General features: G+C 42.9%; 1 protein-coding gene and 1 non-coding gene across 8 annotated transcripts in view; both read left to right on the top strand.

The window, feature by feature from the left end:
• LOC410882 (mucin-5AC) overlaps positions 1 to 19592 on the top strand; it is a 286325-nt gene that overhangs the window by 118545 nt on the left and 148188 nt on the right. The gene's annotated exons all lie outside the window — the stretch shown is intronic.
• On the top strand, positions 11324 to 11393 carry Mir6003 (microRNA 6003). The gene has a single exon (NR_127305.1). It is a non-coding gene; the product is annotated as a microRNA 6003 (primary transcript).

Genomic DNA, 19592 nt, shown 5'->3' with positions numbered 1-19592 from the left:
CGTAGGATTTTCTTAAAATTATTAACGATTTCTCCATTCCGTTTCGTCGACGATTTGAATTTGAACGATGGTACCGTTCACTTTCACACGTTTTTTCATAGTCAACAACTCTCGAATTTATTTCCATATCAATATCGTTAGTCATCTTAAGATAATTTACCTTACTCTTGCAATACTCGATCAAAACGATACACCTTAGCTCAGATCATCGATCAGATTAACGAATTTGATTGGAAGGGCGGTAACTTTAAAAAAATCTTGATCTTAAAAATTGATCTGTTGGACTCGAGAACGGCGAGCCGGTCTTGAAGGCCTTGGTCTCGGCTGGAAAGGCCGTGGAGGGGGGGGGGGGGGGTAAATTAGTAATTAGAAATCTGATACTGGTAAGGTAAGTCGGTGTTGTTTCGGTATTGCGTGGCTGTGCGCGTCGCGTGGACTTCTGCGACAGGCACGGCCTCGCGTGACCCGACGCCCCCGTTGGGGTGGGCCAGGGGTCGCTCTGAGCAAGCGAGCGGGGGCGGGGAGGGACCGTCCTGGAAAACGTAAGGGATGACAATTATGCCCTACAGGTAATTGCCAGGTTGCAGCTAAACGGAGCGGGCGGCCTCTGCCCCCTTTCCGCCCCTATCCTCGATAAACCGCGCGAGCTCGCCCCGAAACGCGAGCTTTCATCGGAAAATCATGGCTTTTAAAAACCGTCACGCTCCCCGCAACCTTATAATTTATCGCGGTTTTCGTCTTTACCAGTGTGGACAACGCGATTTTTTAAGGATCGTGGGGAGGAGGGTTGGTTATTCGATACGGTGATGGATCTAAATTTTAATTTGTTTAGTTGTAGGTTTTTGATTTTTGGAAATTATATACTGTTAGAAATTTGGGAATAATTGTATTGGTAGGAATATAGAATTAAATTAATTTTTTGTAATTTTTCGCCAGTGTGAACAATGCGATTTTTATGGATCGTGGGGAGGGGAGTTGGTTATTCGATGCGATGATGGATCTAAATTTCAACTTGTTTAGTTGTAGGCTTTTGATTTTTGGAAATTATATATTGTTAGAAATTTGGAAATAATTGTATTGGTAGGAATATAGAATTAAATTAATTTTTTGTAATTTTTCGCCAGTGTGGACAACGCGATTTTTAAGGAACATGGGAAGGGGGATTGGTTATTCGATACGGTGATGGATCTAAATTTTAACTCGTTTAGTTGTAGGCTTTTGCTTTTTTGATAATTTAAACATTGCTAGAAATTTGCTGGAAATAATTTTATGGTAGGGATAGGAAATTTCGTTAGATAGATTCCTTGGAATTTTATTTTGTAATTTTTCGCGATTTTTGTCTTAGCATTGTGGACGACGCGATTATTAAGAATCGTGGGATACGATGATGGATCTAAACTTTAACTCGTTTAGTTGTAGGTTTTTGTTTTTTGAAAATTATATATTGTTAATTTTATGGTTATGAAATTTCGTGGTTAGATCCCTTAGAATTTTGTTTTATAATTTTTCGCGATTTTTAAGCATCATGGGAAGAGGGGTTGATTATTCGATGCGATGATGGATCTAAACTTTAACTTGTTTAGTTGTAGAATTTTGATTTTTGGAAATTATATACTGTTAGAAATTTGGGAATAATTGTATTGGTAGGAATATAGAATTAAATTAATTTTTTGTAATTTTTCGTCAGTGTGGACAACGCGATTTTTAAGGATCGTGGGAAAGGAAGTTGGTTATTCGGATACAGTGATGGATCTAAATTTTAACTTATTTAGTTGTAAACTTTTAATTTTTGGAAATTGTATACTGTTAGAAATTTGGGAATAATTGTATTGGTAGGAATATAGAATTAAATTAATTTTTTGTAATTTTTCGCCACTGTGGACAACGCGATTTTTAAGGATCGTGGGGAGGGGAATTGCTTATTCGATGCGGTGATAGATTTAATTTATTTAGTTTAGGCTATTGTTTTTTGGCAATTTTATAGCAGGGATATGAAGTTGTTTGATAGTTAGATAGATTCCTTGAATTTTTATTTTTAGCAATAACTTAATATAGGGGGTAATTGTTAGAAATTTGGGAATAATTTTATTGGTAGGAATACAGAATTGAATTGATTTTTCAAAATTTTATTTTCTTCTCGTTTTATCTAGTATTCTATTTCAAGTTATGTAATTAAAACTATTTGGTACATCGTTATCGGATTCTATTAGACATACCCAAGAGAATTGTTCGTTGTATATATATATATGTATGTAGATACCTATGTTATAATCTGATTTAAATGCTCTAAATGGTTCATCCTTCTGCTTCAAACGCGGCTGAATTCTGTTTTACCGTAGACTGTAGCATGACGTGTTCGACACGTTATCTCTTACTTACACGCTTTGTCTTAGTATTTCATTGATCGTACGTACCTAATATAATGCTACAAATCCGTTGTGTGAATAAAATTCGCCTATACCAGTCCGTACAATACGTGTCCCCCACGTTACTTTTTGATAACAATTTACGATAAAATCATTTATTATTTATAATACTAACTTTTTCTAATATCACTTAATATCCTCGAATCACAATCATCACGAAATAATACTCGGTACTATTAATATATCATTAGTTAGCAAGGTCAAAGTGCAAATTATTTAAACTGCATAATCCATTATTGCGACTTTGTAATGGATATAAAAATGAAAGGTGCGTTTAATTGGAAATTCCGTTCTCAAAATTCAACTCTCAAAATTCTCAAAAAAATATTCACGCGATCAATGAAAAACAAAAGATATAATTCTCCATTCGATCACATTCTCCGCTCCTACTTCTATCCACAATTCTCAAAACCAGATTCCAATCACCCCCTCAAACCGAAATCCAAACCCAAGCAAATCCTCTAAATTAGTTAGAACTCATTTACGGTCCGGCAAGAAGGGAGAGGGGTGGGTGTGTAAAAGGAGAGGGGGGGCTGACACTCGACCCCTCGACGACACAATCGTCCACAAAATTAGCCGCAAATGTATGTTATTTCGCCTGGCGAGCTGACGTGCGGTGACGTATATGGTCGGCATCTATTATGAAAGCAGCCCTGTAAAAGCTGCCGCCGTCTGACGCTTGTTCCGCACGCGCTCTTTTCCCACGTGCTTGTAAGCCACGTAGTCCAGAGGCTCGGAGCGTCGGCCATAAGCGGGCACAAAGACGCGTTTAGAACGCGCTCAGGGAAGCGCAATACAGCGGTATACACACGGTATATACCGCCTGTCATTTTTGTCACGTTATCGGCGTTGCAACCGCGAGAGGCCACGTGGCCCCTGTGCGAGAACGCGGGCATAAGTCGGCGTCGCCTCGAAGCCGACGTGACGCCGCCGTCAATCGTAGCCACCCAGTAGTGATCAGTAGTGCCTCGAGCCTTGGCACGATTTAATATTATTTGTTTGTTTTGACATTACGTGCCTCCGCTTCCGTGAATCGAAACGGGGATAAAGGGTTCTTGGAGAAATTGAATAATCGTTCTTCTCGAGGGTCAGTTTTTGGAAACTTTTTGGGAACGCATGGGATGGGATGAGACTTATATTTATATCGTACGTTTCGAGGAGAGTGATTGCGGATGTTAGGCTTTTACGATTCGTTTTCGATCTGTAAGTATTTCTTTTTCTTACATATTATTATATATATAAGCTTTAGTGTAATTTTTTTTGAACTAGTGCAGTTTTCGAGATATCACGAGATATTTATCGTACGAATACGACAAAAATTGTATAATTATCATTACATTTTTTCGTGTTCGAAACTGTAACTGTTGGTCTGAAAATTTCCAAAGTATAATTTCACGGGGTGCTTAGGACTGCCTATCGAACTGTTTTTTCGTTTCGTGCACGCGCCATCGAAAGTCGCACGAGAGGTGGACAGAAGAGTGAGGCAAAAGGAAGGGAGGGGGGAAAAAATAAGGAAAGAAAAGAAAAGAAAGGAAAAGAAGAAAGGAATGGTCGAACGGTTGGTGTGATGTCGTGTCATTCGAGTGGCGGTCGCATGCCAGTTGGAAAATTAGCGTCGAGTGGGTAGAGTTACCGGTGGTGGAACACGTATAGAGGCTGATGTTCGCATGACGGATGTCGATTCAATAGCTCGATTTCACAGACTTCGCAGTTTCGATGCCCTTCCGACATCGAGGAGAAATTTTACACCGATCGATCGCGATTAACCCTCCACTCGGGTAGTTTAGGATCGTAATCTTCTCCAGTCCATGATGCATCCAATTTCTGAAACAATTTGCATTTGTCTTATTTAATTCGTTAAATCGTAGTTCAACGTCAATATTGAAACTCGGGATAACGGATTGAAAAGAAATCATTTCCTCTTTTATTGTTTTTAATTAAATATATATATATTTCTTTTTATTTTTTTTCTTCTTCTAATATTTACGGGATTAGTTACATCTTTTCTTTATTTCAATCATTATCAAGATTTATATATTGAAAAGATGATTATTAAATTGTTACGATATTTTGCCGTATTCGTTTAATGTAAATATTTAGCATCGCGAGAAAAATAGAATGTTCGAATAAAATTTTCAAAATTAAAAACTCGTATAATTACTTATTAATTAATTCGTGATACATTGAACGTAGAAGATGTAATTAGATCGAACTTGTAGATCGGTATTAGACCAGTCAGATCGAGTGAATTATCGATGTGACCGGTCCCTTTGTGTTTCCCTTGGCTTAGACATCGGTGTACTTTGCATCTATCAATTATTCTATCCTGGACGTACATATTGTTGCTCTAAAATGTTCTCTTTGCTTTTTACTCCACCACTAATGTTCATTTATATTTAAAGGAGATAATAGATTCGCTATATTAAAAAAAGAAGTAGTAAATTAAATTGTAAGGAAACCTTTACGTATCTTTAAAAATTACTCGAGCCTAGATACCTAATTTTCTAAAATAATAAGTTTTGAAAATTTTCATTTCAATCCTCGTAAATTTTATTAAATTACTTTGTTTATTATTTTTTAGTGAACTATTATCGCCAATCTTCGAAACGATCTTTTTGAAATAGCGTCGTGCAAACACTTTATAAAATTTAACAACGTCAAATCATTCAAATAATAAAATTCAATTGCGCACGAGGAAAAATTTCACGTGGAATAACGTTCGGCGAAATCAATAAATCTAAATTATTAAAAGCCCCTCCCCCAATAATAAGAAAAGGTCGCGTTCAATGATTCGTTGAGCGGCCACGCGAATCTCGATCGCGGCAATAATTCATCTCCAGCATCCTCGAAGTCGGGCGGCAATATTACCGGATAAAATAAGCCATTAAGCGACGTAGCCGCGGAGTATCTCTTCTCGGGCGTTATACGAAGACGTTCACGAAGGCGACGTCCTCCTCCGCGACCGATCGTGGAAGACGGAGGGCTGGCAGGGTTGGAGGAATCGAGGGTCGAAGCCAGGATTACCCATCCGACCGAAAGGAGATTCCACTAAGCTTTCAGATTTTACCCTCTTAGCCGACCAAGGATTATAAAACGCAAATACGTCCCTTGATTAGTGAGGATAAAGTAAACATCGGCTTGCCGTCGCGGCTGTTGCTCGCGCGAAATACGTCGTCGTTCGTGAGAATGACTCCATTCTTTGGGATCGTCGGTTCAGAGTGAATCAAGAATGAATTTATCTCCAAGAGATTTTTTTTTCTTTTTTTTTTTTTTTTTATTCGAAGCTTAGCTAAATTTTCGTTCTTTCAATCAATTATCAAACTCGATAATATCTATCTCGCGATGTTTGTCGTGATTTTATTCAAGGTGTTTAAAGTATGTTTCGAAACTTGCAATATAAATCGAAACCCTTATTTTCTCTAAAATAAAAAAAAAAAAAAAAAAAAAAAGAAATATCGAATCGAAAATGTAAAAAATCAGCGAGAGAGATGTAAAAGAAAAATCGGAGGATCGAAGTCCGAAATTCGATATAATTTCGAGGGTAATTTCAAGATAGCCACTTTACGGGGATAAACTGTGGGAAGATAGAAGTTTAGAGCGTAGGGAAGCCTCAAGCATCCTACGGAAGTCTGGCTCTAATTAAGCGCCTCCTACCCTTGCCGCGGTTCCTTCACTCATCATCTTTCATCTCGCTTCAGCATCCCTCTCCGTCAACCCGCCTTCTCAGAATCCTCGCCAAGATCTGAGGTGAAGGTAACCATCCATCCTCCGCGTGTTATCATATTCCTGATTGTTATGTCTTCGCTTGACGATACCTCCGCCGCTTACGTTCTTCTCTCCACGGTTCGATAATTTCTCTCCTCCTCTCCCTTCTTCCCTCCTTCCCTCCCTCTCTCTCACTCGTGCACACTGTGTTTTTCTCCGATTCGAGAGAACCCCCCTCGCGTCTCGTTTTATCTTTCGACTCGTTCTTACCCTTACGTGTACACCGCGGCTCCGTCTTGTTTCTTCATGGCTGCCTGGAAATACGAGAGAGCACGAGCTCCTAATTAAATTCCACTCTTTCCTTGCGTGTCTTTTTTTTTTCTCGACGTTTTTCCTCAACCGCAACTTAATTGCGCCCGAATCGAAATGGCTGTTGCCCTCGCCAGCGATCCCCTTCCTCCCTCTCTCTTAATTGGCGCATAATTATGTAAACAATTCCAACGTCGGAGGGGGGGCCGGGCCACCCACCCCCCCTCGTCTTCAATTTAACCGCGGCGGTCTATACTTAGCGGTGTCATCAGCCGTGACAAATCGCGAAACTATTCCGCGGCGATGAGGCTCGCGAGCCAGGGGGAGGAAGACACGTGATGTTGGGGGGAGGAAGAAATTAGCGAGGGTAATTAGCATTTATTTGTGTAATCGAGGATATCTTTATCGTCGTTTTAATCGTCGACCAAATGCCGTTGGAAAAAATAGCTTCGAATCGATTTCGAATCAGGATTGTTTTGCATTTAGGTTAGGAGAGGAATATATATATGATATATCGTGTGATCGTGTTTTTTCTTTTGTATTTGCGTGGATGATTGATAAAAAGAATTATGAATATACTTTCGAAACTCATCACGATCTATTCGAATTATTCGATCTCATCATAAGAAGAAATTCAATCTGAAAGTTGAACTCGACCATCTGAGGCGCCACATCGCGATTAAAAAACTTGTCGATTAACAAAGAGTCCCGGGAACGACTTATTTACAACCGGTTCAAGACAATATCCACAACTGGCGGGATGAAAAGTGTTGGGGAGGGGGACGGTGTAAGGGATGGAACTAAGGTGAACCGTGCTTGCGGCAACATTATCTAAAATTCAAGCTGTAATTACTTTGCTGGGCGGCGCTCCGCTTGATTTATAGTCATCGCGCGATGCAGCTGCGTGGGTGTAAGTAATTAAAAATGTACCATCGCGTGGTATGGCAGCCCTTCCCTCTCCCCTACACCCTCTTCTCCTCTTCACGGGGAAAAACACTGTTTAGAAACGGGTCTTCGGTTGTGTGCGAAATAGGGGTTGCTTCTTTTTCACAAACCTCCCCCAATCTCGTGTTTCACCGAAAACGATTGCGAAGATTCGAGCGATTCGCGCAACTGTTCCTCGAATTTCATAACCGGTTCTGAATTATTATATTCCATTTAAACGTGTAGATTGATCCGGGTAGATTTGTTCTTTGATTAAAATATTTTTTTTTTGAGTTTGAATATTTTATATAAAATAAAATTGATCTTTCATTTTTCTTCTTTAGAATATCATAATAATTTTATTTATTTCGATATTGATACTAGTGATTGATATGATTCTTTTTTTTTTATATTCCTTTGAAAGTTCTATTTCTATTCTATATATAAATTCTTACTTGAATTTAATTTTTCGATTTTCAATTGGAATTTGAATTCAAGTTTTACGATGTATCATCATCTCTTACTTACACTATCTTCCAACCTGTTTGTCGGGATAACAATCAGAGAAAGATTCGAATCCCTCTAATTCCTTTCCTCTTTCATTCCTCAGAGCGGCGGGCGACGATTAACTGTCCAACCGAGGGGGCAACGATCAATTCGGTTCACGGGTAACGTCGGCCATGGCGGTTAGTTGGCACAGTCTCCAGGTTAATTGGCCATTCATGGTTAATTTGGTCTGGCGCGAACCCGTAAGGCGATGGAAACGACCCTTCGACCCTCCGGAGACCGACTCGTCGATTTCGTATTCGTCACGTGACGAGAGGGGTCGTCGAGGTCCTCGCGCCGATACCGATTTCACTGGACACGAATAATCTCGCGAGGAATAGTATATAGTATATACAGCCTCGCGCCATTTTCTCCTCGACCTAACCGAGCCTCCACTTTCTCTTTCTCTCTCTCATTATCTCTCTCTCTCTCTCTCTCTGGAAACATTTGCTCGATACTCGCGCCGCGTATTAATTAGCCCACCGTTAACGAGCACGCGGTTAAACGGTTCGTGACCGTGGATCGTCCGACCTGCGAATCGTAACAGTTGTTACACCGATAGTGGCTGCGAACGAGGCGACGGGGTGGCGTGTATTGGCGGAAAAACGCGATTCGACGGTGGAACGAGGGTGGAAAAGACTTTTCGAGGGTTGAAATTTTGTAAATCGCGAAATTATTCTCGTAACAATTTGAGATCTTGCGGATTTCTCTCTCTCTCCTTTTTTTTTTCAATTCGCGAGAGTTTTTTTTCGATCTAAAATTGTAATATATTTGATATTTAGAATGGAATAGAGGGAAGCTTTGATCTTTCGAAATATTAAAGGAAAGGAACAAAAAATATTAATGGAACGTAGGAAAGAACCTTGGGCCAAAAAAGAATTATAAATTATTCTGTAAAGAGTGATCTAAATTACGTATCAATTACTATGCGTCATTTTTTTTTCTTTTTACAAAAGAATACTTATCCCATAATTGTTAGAAATATTTCACAATTTCTCCAACTTCAACCACCTCATCAATATTTCGAGTAATCCCCGAAATCATCCAACCCCATTTTCAATAATGATCTAGCTGATAATACATCGGCTCTGAAACTCGGACTTGAATTCATAATAATGACCCGTCGGTACACGTCGAGGACATAGAATCCAAGAACACCTAGGGGAGATTACTAATGTGGCCTAACTACGGGTACAGGGTCGCCGGGTACAAGGCATCGTCTACATCCAAAAGGGGTCTGCCTCTCTCTCGTCGATAGGGATAACGTTAAACGCGCATAGGAGGAGAAGAGTTTCAGACTGGATGGAAATACACGTGGTGGTGCACGGCCTTTGTCACTTATAAGCAATTCCAGACGTGTCATGAAGTTCGCTTGCTTATCCACTTTCGTACGTGTTCGAGCTAAACGCGATACAGTCCTCCTCTCAAGTTATTACTTTGGCCGCTGGAATCCACGATTCCACCGACGATCCCGCGGACGTTCTTCTTCCATACTGCTCACACCCTACGCGGAAACTTGGTTACTTTGCATAATAATCATCCCCCACCCCCTCCGTGTACGCGAATCCTCAAGTATCGACGGTATCTACGTGACGAATGTGAATAGATCCCAAGTTGGCCGAACAGATTTCTCATTCGATTAAGAAGATCGACGAGTTCGAAGTGACTGAGCGCGGTATGTCTCTTAAATATTCCTTTCGTTATATATATATATAGCTTGTGAGAACGTACAGATTTTCTTTGTTGTGTATTTATAACAAAGTCGATATTTCTATAGAGACTTTTTTTTCTCCTAGAAGTAATTTATTGGAATGTCTCAGAGATAAGTTTCATTTTCTAAGAATCAGAGCAATAGTCCTAAAAACTATTACTTCTAGGAACTGATAAATAGAACGAATAACACCTTTTTTTTTACAGTATCATCCATCATATTGATTCAAAGAATCAATAGATAAGATCCTACAGGACTTCTGATAAATCGTTTCAGAGGATTCTTTCTTCTTAATATACTTTACCAAATTTCCAAAGTTGAACGCGTCCCCGATATCTCAATCTGTATCGACGTTCAAATCAAACTCGTTCTTATGCAAGGTCTTGCACGCGCGTGGATAGGTCGAGGATGAAGGGAGAGAGAGACGCCGCAATTCACACATTGAATGCCTTGCAAGGTTCCTCCATCCACACTCGCGTGGACCCTCGGTCCACGGGTTTCCAGGACGGTCGCGTTATCTGGTATCTCGGGAAGGAGCAAAGGATGAAAGACAGAGGCGAAGGAGGAGGATGGAGATCGGCGAAAGAGAGAGAGAGAGAGACGTGTAGCTATTCCGTAATCTTCGAGTTTACAAGACGCAAACAGCTTAGGTGGTAACGCACCGATAAGATCTGAGCCTCTCTCCACCCCCGATATACCGCTGATAGCCGTCGTTAGGCCGCGGTTAGGACTTCGTCGGACCTCTATGGAGAGTATTCCTCTGCCCTACTACCACACTGTCCCATCTCCCCTATCTCGAATCTCCCGTGTACCTTGGCCGATGATAAGGATTTCCTTTCGTTCAATACCTCGGGCTCGGATCATATTGCCCCGGTCGGAGTTCGCCAAGAGGACTTGAGGCTTGCGACTTAATAGCGAAAGGCGTGTGTAACGTATAGCTCCCTCTGGCCGCGGACGAGGTTTCAATTCCGGGGTCCTGGCATCCCTTATCCTCGCTAGCCACAACCGGCTAGAGGCGTAATCTAAATTAATGTTCGCCTATCCCAGGGCATAAACCTGCGAATTAAAGCACGACCGACTTAACGTCATGCGGCCTGATCAAAATCGAAATTGCGATTTTCACGGGATTCGAAACGAATATACGAGAGTTTAGTTTCGTTCGTGGATATTATTCGTTTATATTTTGCGGGATATTTGATTGATTTGTTGTTCGTCGCTTAGGTTTGAAGCGAACAAGTTTTTTTAAGACGCGTGCGTTAATTCAAATTAATTAAATTTCTGTTGTTTCGAAACGTTAACGAAAGTTGGACGAAAGTTTAACATTTTTAATTTCGTTAAAAAGAGGAATCAATCAATGGAACGAATTATCGGTGACCTCGATACAGTTTAATCGAACTGTGAAACTTCAATCGCGATTTTCTCGCGGTTGATTCTTCTCCCTCGCATGCAGAAAGGGGTGGTTTTCACGCGGAGAGTTCTCGGTGCGTTCACGGTGCGCAACGTCGCGCATGGTTAATTATTTTGGGAAACGATCGATTCCCGATATTTATTTTTAAGCGTATTATATACCGGGGAAACAGGAAGAGGAAGGGACAAGGAAGAGATGCGTTAGGGTTGTTAGACAATTTTTTTGAACGGGGTCGACAGGAAGGGTGGCAGCCGCGCTTTTTTTTTTTTCCTGTGGCAAGGGAGGCTGCATTCAGTGGCGGCGGGTCACTCGGGGAAAAGAGGCCATTTCACAGGTCTTTGCGTCTCGATTCACCTTCCCTGGACTCGTTTAACCCTAAAACATACACTTCCTTGCCTCGAACGTATCTCGAAAAATAAACATCGCTCCTTCGATTCCTCCCCTGTCATTCGTCATTAATTACATCGTTTCGAAATATAACGTCTCGATCGAAGAATATATCAAAGTAAAATTTCACAATACAGATGAAGAAAAAGTTAATCCACGAAACGTAATCTGATCTATCGTATAGAATTCGATTGAATATCAAAAAAAATTCCGCGATAAATGGATATCGATATCGATCTCCTTTAACTCGAACACTCCCCCCTTCTCCACCCCGCTCCTCCATCTCGCGAGAATCGTTCTTTTTCCCATTACGCGATGCAAATAGAGGAGTGTAATTTTAATTTCACGTATATTAAAATCCGGCATTCCTCGGCCTTGCCCAGCCTCGGCAGCCTGGGAAGGAAAGAGAGTTGGGGGGAGGGGAGGATAAGAAAAGGTGGATCGCGTCGCGAGGGGGGAGGGGGGGGTTGGAACGCTCCGTTGGGATTAGTCGGAAAGCGATTTCCATCCTCGTGGGCGGTTGCTGCAGCGTTGGAAAACGTTGCCCCTCTTCGAGCCCCGCTCTCACCCTCTTGGAGCCGCCGTTACCTTGGCTTGTCTCGCGAGCGAGAGGAAAGCCGGGCGAAAACCAAAGCCCGAAATTAGAATACAAACCCATCAGCGGCGGCGTTCGTGGTCTTAGGACCCCATGTGCGAGCTCCGGCGAGAGAGGGAGAGAGAAAGAGAGGAGGAGAGGCGAGGCGAGGGACGAGATTCTGAAGGAAGCCGCGCTTTCGAACAGAGAGTCTAATTTACATACGCTCCATAAGAGAGACACCAACTGGAGGGGGAGGGAGGAAATGGGGGAGGGCTAGAGGGGGACATAAGGAGGAGCGCGTCGTTCTGCTGGAAAATACTGTAATTGGTTGCTTGGCGAGAGACGAGAGATGAATTCTGAGATTTGCCGCTGGATTTCTCGGGATACGTCTATCTGGAGGTAGATCCATCTTCCTATATAGTTTTGTGTTAATGCTAAAATTCGCTGTTTCGATGATGCTCGATTGGATAGATTCTAAACAGTTAGAATTTACCCTTTACTCTTCTCTTTCTCGTTTTCCGTCATAAATCTTGAAGTTTCGAAAAGCTATGCGATCAATTAGAACGATTTCCAAGATATATATATCTTCTAATATTCCGAGTATATAGAAATAACTTTGAGAACTTTGGAAGGAGCCATAATGAAATCTTTATTCTCCGTCTTTCGAATAATGTAATGTAAACGGGAGAAGAATTTGCGACAGCGGCCATAATCGTTTAAAACGAGATCCTTCTCGCGATAATTTTCGACGATTCGTCGTGTCACGATTTTCCGACGGGTCTTTCCATTAAATCCTCGCCCCGAATGGACGGAGGAAACAAGCGAATCGATTTTCTCGCCGTCCAAGGCGGTCTCCACGTAGACGAACAAATTCCCCATCGTCGAGTAGACGTTTATTGCAATTACTGCAGCGGCCGTGTTTGCAGCCGGTGGTCAGAGCAGGTAGGTGGACAAAGACGCCCTGTCCTCGGCGACTGTCCGCCGGGGGTTGGTCCGAAAGTTTCCAGAAGCCTGGAAGCCCCGACGACCGAGCGGAAACTTTGTCCAGCGACCACTCTGGATGGTTGCTTGGTTGGCTAGAAACTCGGCGAAGCTCAGTCAGCTTCTCCATCCTGGTATTCTCGCCATCGTCGTCGTCCTCGTCCTCGTCGTCGTCGTTGCGTCGTTCACGTGGACGCGCCGTCTCCTTGCCTTTCGCCCGTTAGACGATAATTATCGCGGCGACCGCTTTTGTCCGGCTACGGCCACGCCAAGGTTTCCTCGTTCGGCCCCTTTGTCGGACATTAAACGGGACCTTTTGAAACGTTACTTCGTATATATACCCATTACACTCGAGGATGGCGTAGGTGTAGGTAAGGTATTCGGGCAAAGTTTCTTCCGGTTCGTCTTACTTCGGCACCTCGATGCCGCCTCTTCTTACAGGAGAAATCCTGGCCCGATTAATTTTCAAGATAGAGAGTTTTTGTTTCGCTCCTTAGCTATTCAGAGGTTTCAGGTTTGGATAGGTGAAGATGATGCTCGCTCGCGCTCGTACGGTTGCAATATTCAGAATGGTCGAAAGTTTCACGAACTCTAGTTTGTTGAAATGAACTTCTGCTAAAAGAAGTTTTTTTTTTTAAATAAATCGCGACGATAAATTTTTAATTTCGTCGTCTAGTGTTACGAAATGTACGAAAGAGAAACATACGTAACATGATTTTCTGTTACATTAATATTTGAAAACATTGTTCTCTTAAATAAAAATTTAAGTTAATGGAACGGTTTCTAAATATCGATTCATAACTGTGTCGCATAAATAATGCAGCGACTCTTAAAAATTAGGGAAGTATTATTAACTCGCATTAGAGCTCGGTTCCTCATCGACGTCCCACCATTTTTCCCTCTCCTCGCTGGGGGAAGGGGGGAGGTTAGGGTCGCGTCGTAGACGCAGCTGATGCCATGGCACCGCAGGATCGTAAAATAATCTTCTGCGCGGTGAAACGGATTAAGAAAGTGGAGAGCTCGATCGTGTGGCGGCCGAAAAAAAAAGAAAAAGAAGAGGCACTTGCACGGTGCCACGATGATATCGTTGAACCTCGTGTCCTCCTCCATACAAGCGGTATAAGCGTGCAACTTCCGTTACATAAGTTTCTCGGTTTAGCGATCGTGCAAGTTTGTGGAATCATACATAAAAGAAGGTAAAATATCGCGAGAGGTGGATAGATTCTATTAGAAAAAAGCATATAAGATGTAGGCGAAAGTTTGTTGAAATTGCGCGTTTCTTGAATTTGTTGATCGAACAAGGAGATAGCAAATACGATACTTTGAATTGGTATTAGCTAGTTAATTCCCAGCTTCGAGACTTTGTAATCGATTCTCATTGTTTTATCAACATTTTCCTCAATATTAAGAATTTAACTGTACTCTCATATAATTCGTTTATTCCATAGAGATTTTCATAACGTTCCTTTTTCAATGAAAAACGTTTCTTCCGTCACGAGCTTATCATCCAACTCCCCGAGGCGAGAAGAGAGACGAAGAGAAAAAAGAATCCAATATAATATCGCGCGAAAAGGAGTAACAATAACTTTTTTTAATCATGAATAAGATGGCGCATACAGCCCTCGGTACCCTTTCGTTGAAATATCTCGAAAGAGGAAGGATTTCAAAAGCCGTAACGCCGGATGATACGATCTTTTAATGGCCGCTTTGTGGCTGGATCCATTGCCGAGATCTAAGAAGTCTTAGCCGGTTGGCTGGCACAGGACCCGCGTCTCCTCCTCATTGTCCTTCTCGCATCCAGGAACGTGGTTCCTTTTCTCCCTCTCTTTCTTGGCCCTCGTGTCCTCGTCCCTCCCTCGCCCACGTTCCGCGGCTTGTCTCGTTCTCGTTAACCGAGCGAAAGGACCGACAGGTCGACCGACCGGCGGCTGTGTCGGTGCTTAATTTTCCCCTCGTAATTACGCGGGCAGAACGCGCGCAAGACGAGGACCCAACCATTGTACCGAAGAGGGTGCGAGCCGTTGGGAATAGGTCGTATATCCGTTGGTAGCTACCACCACCACCCACCCCGGCCAATGTATAGAACATCTCCCCTCCTCCTTTCGAATCTCCTTACCCCCTAAGGTAAGGAATAAGATGCAAGAAAGTTGGCCGATGCGTTCCATCGACGCCGAGCCAACCCGACGGCCAACTTGGAGATTTGAGTGGGTGGTGGACGTCGGTATCCGTGCCCTCTTGTCGATTTCGCTCCTCCACGATCTCTACGCCGGGGTTTAATATCCTTCGCTTCTCTCTCTCTCGTGGTAAACAAGATTATATAGAAAGATTGATCTTGGGGTGGAGATTGTTATTGGATTTCTCAATGTACTCTCGGGTAAAAGTTGCAGAAGATTATTATCGATATTATAACAATATTGGATAGTTCTATTGTAGCGTCGTATTGAAATATAAAATATATGAATAGATTGAGATAAGTAATAATACGATATATATGAACGTTATCGATTATCGTTTTAAATATTCCATAAAAAAAAAGAAAAAAAGTACAAATTGAAAATCGAAATCCAATGGAAAAGGGAGATATAGAAAATGGATTGATCTGGAAGGAAAGTTGAGTTTCGGAGAATGGAGTAATTTCGCGGGATAGATACTGGTAATTCACTTGGAAGCCACATGGAAGCGTGCGTTGGAGTTGGTTACACGCTAGATGGCACGTAAATCGGCAGGATCGAAAGGCGAAGGGTGTTCCCAATGGCCGCGCGTCTATTTATGTGGGGCGAGACGATCTTGGTCGCGGTAGCTACAACAGAAGGGGTGAAACTGTCGGACAGGGCTCGGCTGGGCGGCCGCATGAATTGGCTATTAGTAGTTGGAAACAGTATGCTCTAATGGCGACCTGTTGGCCTTTGCTCGTTGTACAGGCCCACCTACCCTTGCCTCGTCCTTCATTAGCGCGAATCCTTGCGTTTCAACCATTTCCTACCATCGAGCTGCACCTGCAGACGTGGATGTCGCGGACTAAAAGCTATCTTTACGAAAGCTTACGAAATGGACCCGAAGCGTTGTTACGTTAGTAGTGTTCGCGTCGAGATGGAAAATGGCTTCGAATGGCCCTGATTGTCCTCCTAATAACGCGAATTCGAAACAGCCGAGACAATTCCGCCCTTCCCCTCTCACAAGTTTGAAAATTTGTCGAGGCGACGAGGAAAGGTTAGATCGAAGTGTGTGTTGGAAAGTTGCAAGTATCGTAATGCAACGAAGAAGAAACTGAAAATACGTCACTTTGAAAATATCTTAAGAATCGTTTAAGTCGTCTAAGTAATCATTTGAATCTTCTTTAGTAGATGTAATGATGAGTTAATTAATCTCCAAGATGCAATACGGTTCGATAAGGAGGGGCGTTTTTGATACAATAATTGGCGGTTGATTCTTATTTCAATTTTAATTATTTTCGAAAGATAAAATAGAGAAATCGTTTCATGATGGATATATTTCGTCCATTCCCTATCATTTCTATCTCAGAATCATTCGAATAATTCTCGCGAGAAATACTTCTCAAAAAAAAAAAGTCTTGCCATCGCTTTGCACCGCTTGGAGTAATTGTTAACCAAAGCGGAAGATTCCTTTGAGAAGAATGCAGCCAACTTTTTGACGCAACGGGAAATCGAGCAGGAACGCGAAGGATTTCTTCAAAGGGTTCTTCTTAGTCCCGGGACCTTTGTCTGTATCCTCTCCAGCTATCGACTGTTTTAGCCGATGCTCTCCTTTTTTCTTCGACTTGTTCCCCTGAAAGAAAACGGGTAGTCTGGAATGCTTTGCTTAAACGAAAATCTCGTTCTCACTTAGATTCTCTCTTTCTCTCTCTCGTTCCAAGATTGAAATAAGACGTTTCGTTCAAAGGAGCAAACTCATATATTCTCCGTCTAAAAATTAATCACTCGTCCATTAGCGAGAGAAACGAGGAAAAATTCCAGAACTATTTTCAGAATTTCTTCTCAACGATATCTCGCCCATCCGATTGCCTCGAGCCGATCGATTCTTCCAAGAATTCCTCCGTCCCGCGATATTATTCTCGCTAATCCCCGTGTCTTCCATTTTACCAGCGTTTCATCGACCGTGTTCACTCCAAAGAACAGCTAGTTCCTCGATAAAATCCAAAATCTCTCTCTGCTCGGGTCTGGCACTCCTTAAATCGAAGCGATGTCTAGGATGTCCTGGTAGCGCCACCCTACCGCCAAAGGCGGCCATCCCCGTCGCCCAGGAGCGGGAGAGAGCCTTTACAATACGTCCTGAGCAGCCAACTACCCTTTCTCTTAACGTCCAAAGTTTTCAAAGTACGACGTTCAATGGGGGCCGTCGTATATATGGCTAGCACCACCACCCCCCCTCCGTACCACCACCGTCCTTCGCTCGCTCTCCTTTTTCTTCGTCCGGCTCTACCTCGTTTTGGTCCTCTGAGGCTGACGCGCTTTGTGAAAAGCGGCGAGATAGCGGTCCCTGAACCGGGGGAACAGACCAAAACAACTTTATTGGACCCGTTACGGGCCGGTGGAGATTATTCAATCTGATTACTGCACGCTGCTTTTATGCGTTTTTATTCCGGGGCTTAGGTTGCCGGGTCAATTTTTGGAACAAGTTGGATTATTTTTGTTTCATTTAACTCTTTAAGTAACTAAAGTAACTTAAAAAATTGATAGATAAATATTAATTGTGCTCGAATTCAACTTGTCGTCCTGAATGTATCATAAAAATAGATATTCAAATTAATACAGTGATACGATTCTACGTTCATTAAAGCCAAAAATTCATCCGAATCTGATAAATACGAATTTCGAATTGAAACAAATCAATGTTTCAATTGTTCTCCTTCTTCCATTTTATATCCAAGTGGAAATCGTGAAACGGTAGAATCTGGACACAATACCTGCGCAATTTCTTCGCAAACCGAGCGTAAAGAGGAGACGACGTAGCCAGTCGTTGCACTCGTGTCGTGAATCGTCTTGCACAGTTGCCTTTCAATCTCGTCTCAGACACGAGGAGGGGGAAGGGGCTAGGGGAAGGAGGGAAAGATAGACGGGAGACCAGTGGCCGAGGAGGACTTTGCGATACGGTCGCGTGGAGAGATACGACGAGAAGGGTGTTCCCTTGCTAGTTGGCTGGATGCTCGTCCTTTGTTGACGGCCTCCGCCGTTCCACGGAAACAGTCGCCAGGAAGCGAAGCCGGCGCAACGAGGAGGACGCCCACCACCGTGACGTCATACACCACTGAGTTCATCTCGTTATGTTACGTTCGTAGACGAGACGTCGGATGCAGGAAGCCTACCTAGTTCCTCTCCCTGCTCACGACGCCGTCCCCACCCCCATCGCCCTCCCTCGCGTCTCTCTCTCGCGCTCACACTTGACCCTCTTCGTCGCGGAACTGTTCTCCAACCCGTTCAACCCGTTACCTCCTGGGCGGCCCGCATGGCCGCCTCGGAAAGCCGCAAGCCTTTCGGGAAGAGGCAGACACTCTCGGGATCGATAGTGACGCGAAGTCGAGCGCGAAAGTTCAACGTGTACAAAGAAATCGATTTCTGGCTCGATTTTTCTCGAAAAAAATTCCCATTTTAGAAAATATTTCTTCGTATATGTAAATGAGGGGAAAGAAAGATTAATTAATTTCGAATGGCAAACATTTAAATTTTCTAAATGCTAGGATACCATTTCATATATGAGAAATAAATTTCTCTAAAACAAATCGAGATTAAATACTTTTCAAACGTTGTCGTGTTTCTTAAATTGGAGAAAAGAAAAAAAAGGAAACATTTCTCGCAACACTATTCATTCAAAAGAAGTAACACATCCTCGAGGCATCTCTCGAGATCACCTGAACAGCTTCATCCGTCAAATTCCCGATCATCTTTTTTTTCTCTCCTTGTGCGTAGGGTGGCGCGAAAATCCCGTTAGGACACGACAATAGAATAGTGTAACGAGCGGAAACGTTGATTTCGATTAGGGGTGGCGGTGAATCCGGGCGTGGGGTGAAACGTAAGTAACCAGGCGTCCAACAAACACGCGTCTAAGGGACTCTGAGAGAGCGTTTCTTGGTTGTGCGTCGGCGGCGCTGTGAATTTATGGGGCCGTAACAGCGACAAGTGGTTCACAAGTCGCCGGTGGCATCACCGTTTGGCGCCCACCCCGAAAAGGGCTTTCTCGTTTCGCTCTCACCTCCCTTGCCCTGGAACGAAATAAATTGGGTTTACCGTGGAACAGGCGTCGTTGCTCCACCAACGAGCCTCCGTCAGCCTCTCCTCTCCGGCGGATGCTGCACGGATTTCCCGGCAACGTTGCTGATTTTACGCCCTCTGCGTGGCATCGTGTCACCGGGGGGATAATTATGCAGACCGACGAGAGAGAGAGAGAGAGAGAGAGCTACTCGCTTAAATTTCACGCGTGCACACGCCTGGTCCGCGTCTTAAACCCTTCCCAGAGGCTTCCTTCGGTGATTAAATCTTACTTGGGTTTCTTGCGTTCGCGTTGGATTCGATGTAACGTGTTAATTTACCTGTTTCTCTTATGCAAAACAAAATTTAGATTTACGTAGTATTTTTTTTAGTACTTTATTAAGAAAAATTCATT

This window comes from Apis mellifera, linkage group LG2 (genome assembly GCF_003254395.2).
Source record: "Apis mellifera strain DH4 linkage group LG2, Amel_HAv3.1, whole genome shotgun sequence".
Taxonomy (NCBI): domain Eukaryota; kingdom Metazoa; phylum Arthropoda; class Insecta; order Hymenoptera; family Apidae; genus Apis; species Apis mellifera.
This window is presented reverse-complemented; position numbering and strand designations above follow the sequence as displayed.